Source organism: Haemaphysalis longicornis, unplaced genomic scaffold, assembly GCF_048455015.1.
Source record: "Haemaphysalis longicornis isolate Haplotype H1 unplaced genomic scaffold, Haemaphysalis longicornis Haplotype H1 scaffold_39, whole genome shotgun sequence".
Taxonomy (NCBI): Eukaryota; Metazoa; Arthropoda; class Arachnida; order Ixodida; family Ixodidae; genus Haemaphysalis; species Haemaphysalis longicornis.
Genome location: NW_027526359.1, coordinates 207,101 through 216,925, shown reverse-complemented (window position 1 = coordinate 216,925; position 9,825 = coordinate 207,101).

Genomic DNA, 9,825 nt, shown 5'->3' with positions numbered 1-9,825 from the left:
ACCGCAGTGATAATGTATGGCCGTCCTTGACCATCCTTGAAATCTTGACCGTCCTAACGTGAATTGCACTTCAGAAGAATTGCAGCGTAATAAAACCATTCCTAACACTACGCCTACCTGTAAGCGGCTGGAGTTAGTATTTTGAAACGCAGAGAATTAAACAAGGAACCCCCTTATATGAAGATTTTATAAGCATTTGGGGGGGAGGGGAAGTAATACTATGTTGATACAAAGACTAGCGATAGTACCTGGCGATGCCCGGGGGTCCACTATACTAATGCCGACATTGCGTATAACGCGCGTTCAGCTATTGCTAACTTGTAATTACTACCTAGTTCACCGTTAAGCTGTCCACAATTATGAAATCCTTCCTGCTGTCAATACATAGGCTCCGATACTGGATTTGTGTGGTAACGGGAAACGACTGGAACTTGTGTGTTATTAGAACTCTCCCGAAAGAAATTGCACCGAGATGGTGTGCTCATACGAGTGTTTGCTCATGGAAAGATACCCCAGCGGTATGAAGGATTCTCAGCTGTCACAGTTCTATGATGAATAACTTGGGCTTCTTCAGGAGGCTTGTCGTTGCTCAATGTATTGGCAGATGGTGAGCGCTATGCGAACGTGGGAAAATTGAACAGAATTCCACGTCGAAGGGTTGTAAGTTTAAAAGTACCTCTTGCTTTTTTATACGCGTCTTAGGACAATGTCCTGAAATTCGTATTTCAATCACTGTATGGGAAGAATTTGCACGCAAAAACGAATTGCAAACATCAACGAGTTGCATAATTGAGGAATCCGTAAAAACACGCAATGGTTCCGAAATCCTGATTGTCGCTCTTTCGTGGGTGTCAAGGAAAACTTTTCTGAAGCAGTGTTTATATCTATCTGTCAATTACCTTAATGAAGCAAAACCTGTTGAATATCTGAACTGGCCTGCGATAAAAAAAATACATATCCGAGAAATATTTTTAGCGATTGTCTCTCCCGGGGGTACTCCTTTATAATTCGAGCAATATTCAGCTCCTTCACCATAATCCTAATGTGCTCATTAAATCTGAAGCCATCGGAATCAGCACCTTGGCTAGGCGTACAACACCTTTTAGGCCTTTTCGGCCCATCAGCCATATTATTTCGAAATTTTTTGATCGGGCATTTGGCGGCATCTCATGGCGAAATTCTTAATTGGTTTCGTACATTTGTAGAGTAACAAATATGGTGAACAGTTTGATAAATGAAACAATGAAGCGGCGCACGCCGCGTCCCGTGCACCTACACACGAGGCCATTTCTCAAGAGGAAAACGTTCCAAGACATGAACTTCTACTAAAATACCGAGACATCATGGCTCACTACCGCCGCGACCGCAAAAATTTAGAACTAACCCCCACAGAATCCACCAATCTGCGCCCATTACAAAAAACTCATGCACGCACGGCACCATTCTACACGCCACCCACACAACAATATATCCCACACCTGCAAATTCTGTACCCGGCCGAGCACACTACCCAGGCAGCACAGGACTGTTAGGCCTAACTCAAGCCGGTGTACTTTGGTCAGTGATTTTATATCCGTCCTTTTTCCCGCAGACGTGTGCGAGGCGGGTCCAAATGTGGGCCTTTTGGCCGTATACGGCCGTACTCCCATGGCTATCCAACGGCCAGTCTCTGTCGGCCAGTCGACCGGATTACGTTCATACGGCCAGACTCGAGCCGTAGGGCTCAGACCATTCGAAAGCCACCCTTGTGCGAATGAAGTACGACCACCGGAGGTCACCGAGGTGTGGTCGTCAGACTCCAGCCGGACTACAGCTGCAGGAGTTCGGCCATGCTAGGGGCATTGGTGTTCAGCCATGGTACTTTAACTGTACTGAGGCCGGTGGACGACCACTGCAGTAAACCAGGTGACTCACCCGCAGTGTTCATCAGCCCGAACCTACCGTTTGATTGATTGATTGATTGATTGATTGATTGATTGATTGATTGATTGATTGATTGATTGATTGATTGATTGATTGATTGATTGATTGATTGATTGATTGATTGATTGATTGATTGATTGATTGATTGATTGATTGATTGATTGATTGATTGATTGATTGATTGATTGATTGATTGATTGATTGATTGATTGATTGATTGATTGATTGATTGATTGATTGATTGATGTATGTATGTTTGTGGTTTATTGGCGCAAGGGTTTCTAAGACCAAAGAGCGCCAGAACTATGTTATGTGGTCTTTTAATAGTCATGTTTGTGCTTAAAACATGTATGAAATGAGTATGATACATCTTCAAAAACTGTATATATGGGTGTAGAGGGCCCGTCCACTAAAGCATGAAGATGTTCATAAAGGTGGCTGAAATGGATTATGGGTGCAACGTGATGCACCTCGAGCCAAAGAGCATGCGACGAGAGTGGGCCTCCCGTGCGGACAAAGGGAGCATGAGGGCCTCACTCACTGCTCGTAGGCTCTGAGGTCACGCACTGTACGAGATGAGTTTTAAAAACTTGATGTCTGCAAGATAACTTAAAAGACTTTTGTTTGTAAACATAGGTTCATCTCCTAAAAACAGTGAAGGATGTAGTGGATTGTTGTAGGTATATATTTTCGGGAAATGCCGTTTTCTGGCTTCATTGCAGAATCTGCACTCAATTAATACATGGAGGACGGTGAGTCGTTCCCCACACTTGTTACAAACAGGTGGGAGTGTTCCATTCAAAAGATATGCGTGTGTAGCGTAAGTATGGCCTATTCGCAGTCTGCAAATGGATACTTCAATGAATCTGTTTTGTTTTTCTGTTGTGTATCTTCCTAGGTTTGGTTTTACTGAGTGGAGCTTGTTGTCTGTGTGTGTGTCCCACATGTGCTGCCAGCATTTACGGATTCCCTTCCGGATTACTGGTTTCAGATCGAGGTGAGGGACCTGTGCTACATCAACACCACTACGTAGGGCCGCCAAAGTGGCGTTCTGGTCAGCAATTTCATTGCCCAGAATGCCACTGTGTCCAGGGATCCAGCAAACAAGTATTTTTAGCTTTGACTTATAGGCAGTTATAAGAGTTTTAAAAAGGCGGTTTAGAATAACGTTTTTTGTGGGCTTAAAGGAATCCAATGCAGTTACTACGCTTAGGGAGTCTGTGTAGATGACTGATTGTTGTATTTTGTTCTGTGTAATGTGTTCCACTGTGATTAGAATACCATAGGCTTCTGCTGTAAAGATGCTACAATTTCTGTTCAATGTCCTTGTGCTGGCAAAGTCCGGGCCATGTGCAGCACAGGACACAGAAGAAGAAGACTTGGAAGCATCTGTGTAAAAAGAGGCGCATGGATATCTGTGTTGTAAACTTAAGAAATGCTGTAAAATCAATTCGCGGGGTGCACGACGCTTGTCAATTTGTTTAAAGGATGTGTCACAATGAATAGTTGACATGTCCCAAGGTGGGACTGTATCGGCGATACAGGTTTTTATGCCATCATCTAAAGACACCCCTATCTCCTCTGCAAGGCCTTTGACACGCAAGGCTACAGGGGCAGGGATCGACGGGCGCGCTAAATACAAATGGGCGGATGAGATGTCATTCACAATAGAATTGCATGGGTGATTCGTCATAGACATTGTCCTAATAGCATAGAGGAGTGCTGTATAAGCACGCTGGTGCTCTAGGCACCAGTGGTCGCATTCTACATAAAGACTCTGGATTGGACTTGTCCTGAAGGCTCCAGAGGCAAGGCGAAGGCCCGAATGTAGTACTGGGTCTAACATTTTTAAGGCAGTTTTAGACGCGGACCCGTATGTTACACTTCCATAGTCTATACGTGACCTAACTAAACTCACAAAGAGACGTAGAAGGCAGTCTTTATCAGCACCATAAGACTGATGTGACAACACTTTTAAAATGTTAATGGTTTTTAGGCATTTTTGTTTGAGTTTCTTTAAGTGCTGTACGTACGTTAGTTTTCCGTCAAGTACAACACCTAAAAACTTGTGTTCTTTCTTGACAGCAATCCGTTCTCCGTTCAGTGTGACATCGGGTTCTCGACGAATTCCACGCTGTCTTGTGAATAACACACATGTACTTTTGTGAGGATTCAATTTAAAACCATTTTCTTCCGTCCATTTTGCAAGCCTGTTCACACCTAACTGTATCTGCCTTTCACATATGGACTGATTGCATGACCTAAAGCTTATTTGGACGTCGTCAACATACATTGAGTAGGAGATTGAGGGTGGCAACGATTTCCCAAGTGAATTCATTTTAATTATAAACAGAGTACAGCTTAATACTCCACCCTGGGGAACCCCATTTTCTTGTATGTATGTTCTTGATACCACTGTCCCTACTCTTACCCTAGATGTCCGCTCCGACAAATAACTTTCAATAGTGTTTAGCATATGTCCAGACACACCGAATGCCTTGAGATCAAGCAGTATGCCGTAACGCCAAGTTGTATTGTATGCTTTTTCTAAGTCAAAGAAAACAGAAAGACAGTGCTGTTTGTGGATAAAAGCATCTTTGACATACGACTCAAAGGCAACTAGCTGGTCAGTTGTGCTTCGACCTGATCGGAAACCAGCCTGACAACTGTCCAGGATGCCGTTATATTCAAGAAAATGGATTAGCCTCTTATTTACCATTTTTTCACAAACCTTTCCTAAGCAACTTGTCAGAGCTATTGGTCGGTAACTGGCAGGTAGTGAGGCATCTTTCCCCTGTTTTAATACGGCAACTACAACTGCTTCTCTCCAAGCTCTCGGAAAGTATCCCGCCGCCCATATTTTGTTGAACAAGTGCAAGAGTGTTCGGAGAGTTTCTGGGTGAAGATGTTGTATCATTGTGTATGATATACTATCTGCCCCAGGCGCTGAAGCCTTACATGTTCCCAAGGCGACCAAAAGCTCTGTTATGGAAAATTCCGTGTTGTATGGTTCGTCAGATCTTTTGTTATCACGAATCGGTTTCTTCTCCATAGATGTTTTGTGTCGTAAGAAAGCATTCGTGTAATGAGCAGAACTCGATACATATGAAAAGTATTTCGCAAGTGTGTTTGCCTGGTCCTCTAGGGTATCGCCTGTACTGTTGACCAAAGGTAGGGTGTGTGTTTTCCGTCCATTAAACTTTTTAATTCTGTTCCATACTTTGCCTGCATCTGTGTACGAGTTGATAGAAGTCACGAAAGAGCGCCAGCTATCTCTTTTTGCTTGCTGGCGAATGCGTCTTCCTTGTGCTTTTGCACGTTTGAAGCAAATCAAGTTTTGCGTAGTGGGGTACCTGCGAAGGACACCCCACGCCTTATTTTGAGCCTGCCGTGCAAGCCTACACTCTTCATTCCACCACGGCCTCCTAGTGTTAGGTGTGGCACCAGATGTTTGCGGAATTGAGCCCTCGGCAGCATGAAGAATGTGTGCAGTCACCAGTTCACAGGCTTCGTCAATGCCCAAATAGCTTAAGGACGTGTATGAAAGCCGAGATAATTCTTTAAATTTTAACCAATCAGCACCAGATTCCTTAAACTTTTTATGGCAGATGGAACTGTTACGGGCTTTATCAATGCCTTTCAAGATGACAGGGAAGTGGTCGCTCCCATAGGGGTTGTCGTCCACTTCCCATTCAACAGCCGGAAAGAGGACAGAAGAGCCGATCGCCAAGTCTATGTGTGAGTATGTATTGTGTGTAGTGTTGTAGTATGTCGGCTCTTTTTTGTTAAAGAGACAAGCTCCGGATGAGAAGAGAAATTTTTCTATCAAGCGGCCCCGGGAATCTGTGCGTTCAGATCCCCATAGTGGGCTGTGTGCATTCAGGTCACCTACGAGTAGGAACGGTTCCGGCAGCTCATCTATGAGAGACTCAAATTCAGAGCTAGATAAACGATATTCAGGGGGAATGTATAGTGAGCAAATTGTTGTTAATCTGTTCAAAATAATTGCCCGGATTGCAACCGCTTCTAGGGCGGTACGCAATTGAAGAGATTGGCAAGGGATAGATTTTTGCGTAACTATAGCCACGCCACCAGAGCAGTGCGTGCAGCTATCTCTGTCTCTCCTAAATACTGAGTATTGGTTCAGGAAATTGGTGTGCTTAGGTTTCAAGTGTGTCTCCTGTAAACATAGGATGGCTGATTGCGTTTTGTGTAGGATTTCATATATATCATCTAGGTTTTTAATAAGGCCCCGGCAGTTCCACTGTGTAATTATTTGTGCTACCATAAATGTTTAGGGAGGAGATTTTACCTGGTGTAGATGAGGACTCGGGCTGGATGTGTACCATCTATCAGTTCTGACTTGGGCCTGTGACACGGGTGGCTGGTGGCTTTTTGCCTCGCCCCGCCATGGTGCGCTGTTCTCTTTCCGCCTTTGGCACTGGCAGAGACGGTGTTACCTCCATGTCATCATCTGAGTGGTGTGACAGTGACGAGATGGAGTCCTTGCAGGCTCCGCCTCGGGATATGTTCGAAGTGGAGGCAGGAGCCCCTGCCGTCCCCGACTGTTTGTTGGACACAGAAGTGGTCGTGGGACCGACCACATCTACGTCCATGGCCGCCTGAAGTCTGGCAGCCGGTAGAGGAGGATTGACGGCAGAGCCGTCACTCCTCACACTCGCAGCTAACACAACACTTGCGGGCGCCACAGGTGTCGTGTCGGATGGTTGGGCTGCCTTGGGCAGCACCTGGGGGGGCTGGGACGGCACCAAGTCTGCTTCGCAGTACTGGGTGGCCGCCGTGACAAGACGCCGCTCCGCCCCCCGGCGAGCTGCATCGGCATACCTTTGCGAAAACATTGAGTGTTTCTGTCGTGCTTCTTGATAGGTAATGTTCTGGGTGACCTTCATGTTTATGATGTCTTTCTCGGCTTTGAATTTAGCACATGACCGAGAGTATGCAGCGTGGGGTTGTTCACAGTTGGCACATTTCAATACGTTAGAAGCACAGTTCTCTGAAGGGTCATGATGTCCTGCGCACTTGGCACATGTCAGTTTTCCGCGGCAGGTGGTAGTACTGTGCCCATACCGCTGGCACATGAAGCAGCGGCGTGGGTTGGGTATGTAAGGTCGTACGTTGCAATGAAGGAAGCCTGCAGTGACAGACTCCGGTAGGACACTTCGCTCAAAAGTTAGGATCACATGTTTCGTTTTTACTTCTTTGCCATCGCGTCTGATCATTATTCTTCTTACCGCAGTAACGCCCTGGTCACGCATGCCCTCGAGGAGGTCAGACTCACTTTCATTGAGCAGGTCCATCTCAGATATGACGCCCTGCGAGCTGTTAAGGCTCCGGTGTGGCGTTACAGCTACTTCAAGGCCAAGTAGGTCGGTCTGGTTCAAGAGACTATCAGATTGTTTTTTAGTAGATAGTTCTACAAGCACGTCCCCCGATGTCAGCTTCTTTGCCTTGTAGTTCACGCCAACTACACTCTCAATGAACTTGGCAATTAAGAAGACCGACTTGCAGGTAACTGGAGATTCCTTGTTCTTAGATTGTATCACTAAGAAGCGAGGAAAGTTGTCCGGGGTGTTAAATTTCATGTTGGGCAGAGGTTTGAAAATTACATCGGTGCGGGCCCTTTTTGGGGCCCGATCATTTGGAAGAGAGGATTTCGAAAGTACCATGCGGCATAGTATAAAGCAGGGAACTGGGGTACTTTCTTCTTTGACGTTACCCTGATGGTCAAAGAGGTCCCGGAGCTCCCAGCCTGATAGACAGACAGGGAGCCCATCGGCCGGAGCTTGACCAGGGCTCCGACGGCCACCGTTCACGGCTTCTAACCCTTCACCTTTCAACTTCTCGCCACGGTAGGTAACAGCTTAAGTATGGGGGCTCGGGGTACGCGGTGTCGCCACTCACCGTCACCAAGATTACTCAAGGTGCCCCGTGCGGGGATTGATTGATTGATTGATTAATTGATTAATTGATTGATTGATTGATTGATTGATTGATTGATTGATTGATTGATTGATTGATTGATTGATTGATTGATTGATTGTAGGGTTTTACGCGCCGACGCAACGCAGGCGAAGAGGCGCGCCGCAGTGGAGGGCTCCGGATTAATTTTGACCACCTGGGGATCTTTAACGTGCGCAGAAATTTCGTACACACGGGCGTTTTTGCTTTTCGCCTCCATCAGGAAAGCGGCCGCCGCGGCCGGGAATCGAACCCGCGACCTCGTGCTCACCAGCGCAACGCCTTAGCCACTGAACCACCGCAGCAAACCTACCTGTTTGGGTCCACTGCACCCTCATCAAAGTGAGCCCGCACGACACCACCAGCCGCCCAGCCGTGGGCGCAGCCCTGTTTATTGATCAGCCTTAGTTGACAGCAAAATCCATTTAATAAACACTGCTTACACTTTGTCGTTCCTATATCTGCTGTGCCTGTTGTACTGACGGATGCAGTAAACATTAATTTGTTTCCTATACCCGTCACGGTAGCGTCGCAGGTGCGCGCACTGCCGGCGTTCAGTCTGCTCCGAGACACCGCCTGCGCCGGTTCTGCTCCGGTGTGGAACCTAAACGGAACCCTCATGCTTTGCATCACCACATAGTTCCCTTCGGGGAGATGGCGTAATTTTTTTTTAATATACATCGCGTTGGACCGAGGTGAGTGTCAACGACTAAACAGATCGGGTAAAGAGTACAAAGGCGCGAACGTTATGTGTTGTACGGAGTCGATTATGCGTCTTACGACAGTTTTGTTTGAGGCGCAGTAAAGAACCTCGCTCACTAGTGCACTAGTTTTCACTAGGCACTAGTGAGCGAGGTTCTGCTCCCCACTTTTTTCAAACGGTGTGATACATTGTGCAGATACATGATGCGGGTTGGATTTGTTAAAAAAATTGGTCTGGGGCATGTGACGTTGTGAAGGACGGATAAAAGGAAATGAACGTTGTAATCCAATACCTGCACAATGTATAACACCGTTTGAAAACGTGGGGAGCAGATATAACGTCAATGTGGCGTTTTCGGCCAAAAATAAGTTGAACCGCATATGTCCCGCCCTCGAAAAGACTTAGTATAAAGGGCTGAGCTGTGGTGTCAAACATAAAAAACAGTTTGTTCCTTGCAGATCAAATGTGGTCTAGTGCATTCCCCTCAAATGCGGTCGCTTTTAGCTTGGCTAAACGGGCCGCTGCTTAAATGTTCGTTTGCGGGAGCATGACAGTTCACATAAGGGAGCGCCTTCAGGCCATCTTTCCAGCCATTGCAAAGATTGTGGTTGCACGCCTTTCTTTCATGATACAACAGTACTGTTCCAGCACGGTGACCAAGATGCGAGGGAAGTAGTGAAAGCGTATAAATTCGAAAAATGTCTGACTCCTGTGTTAGCGCGCTCCGTCTTTGTCGCTTTGAGAAGCGGAATTTGCATATCTTGATGAAAGCGGTACACGTACGCCTGCGCAGTTGCTTTTAATGTGTTCATATGTCATTTTATCTTTGTCTTATACCTTCGATGGCTTTATATTTCTGTCGCTTTAATAAAAAAAATAGGTTTGGTTCAGCGCTTGTCCAGTGTTATCCTCCCTTTAGTCCCGTTATTTGTGCGCTGGGAAGACGAAAAAAAGAACGTTTAATATCCCCGTCGAATATCAGCAACAGAAAGGCAAACACTGACAACATATGAGAGGCGGGCAATACGAACAGAAAAAAGTTGAATTCCTTTTCCGATAGAGGCGAAAAGCAAAAACGCCCATGCGTACAAGATTTCGGCGCACGTTAAAGATCCCCAGGTGGTCAACATTATTCCGGAGCCATACACTACGGCGCGCCTCATCGCCTGCGTTGCGTCGGCACGTTAAACCCTACAATCAATCAAGTCAATCAATCAAAA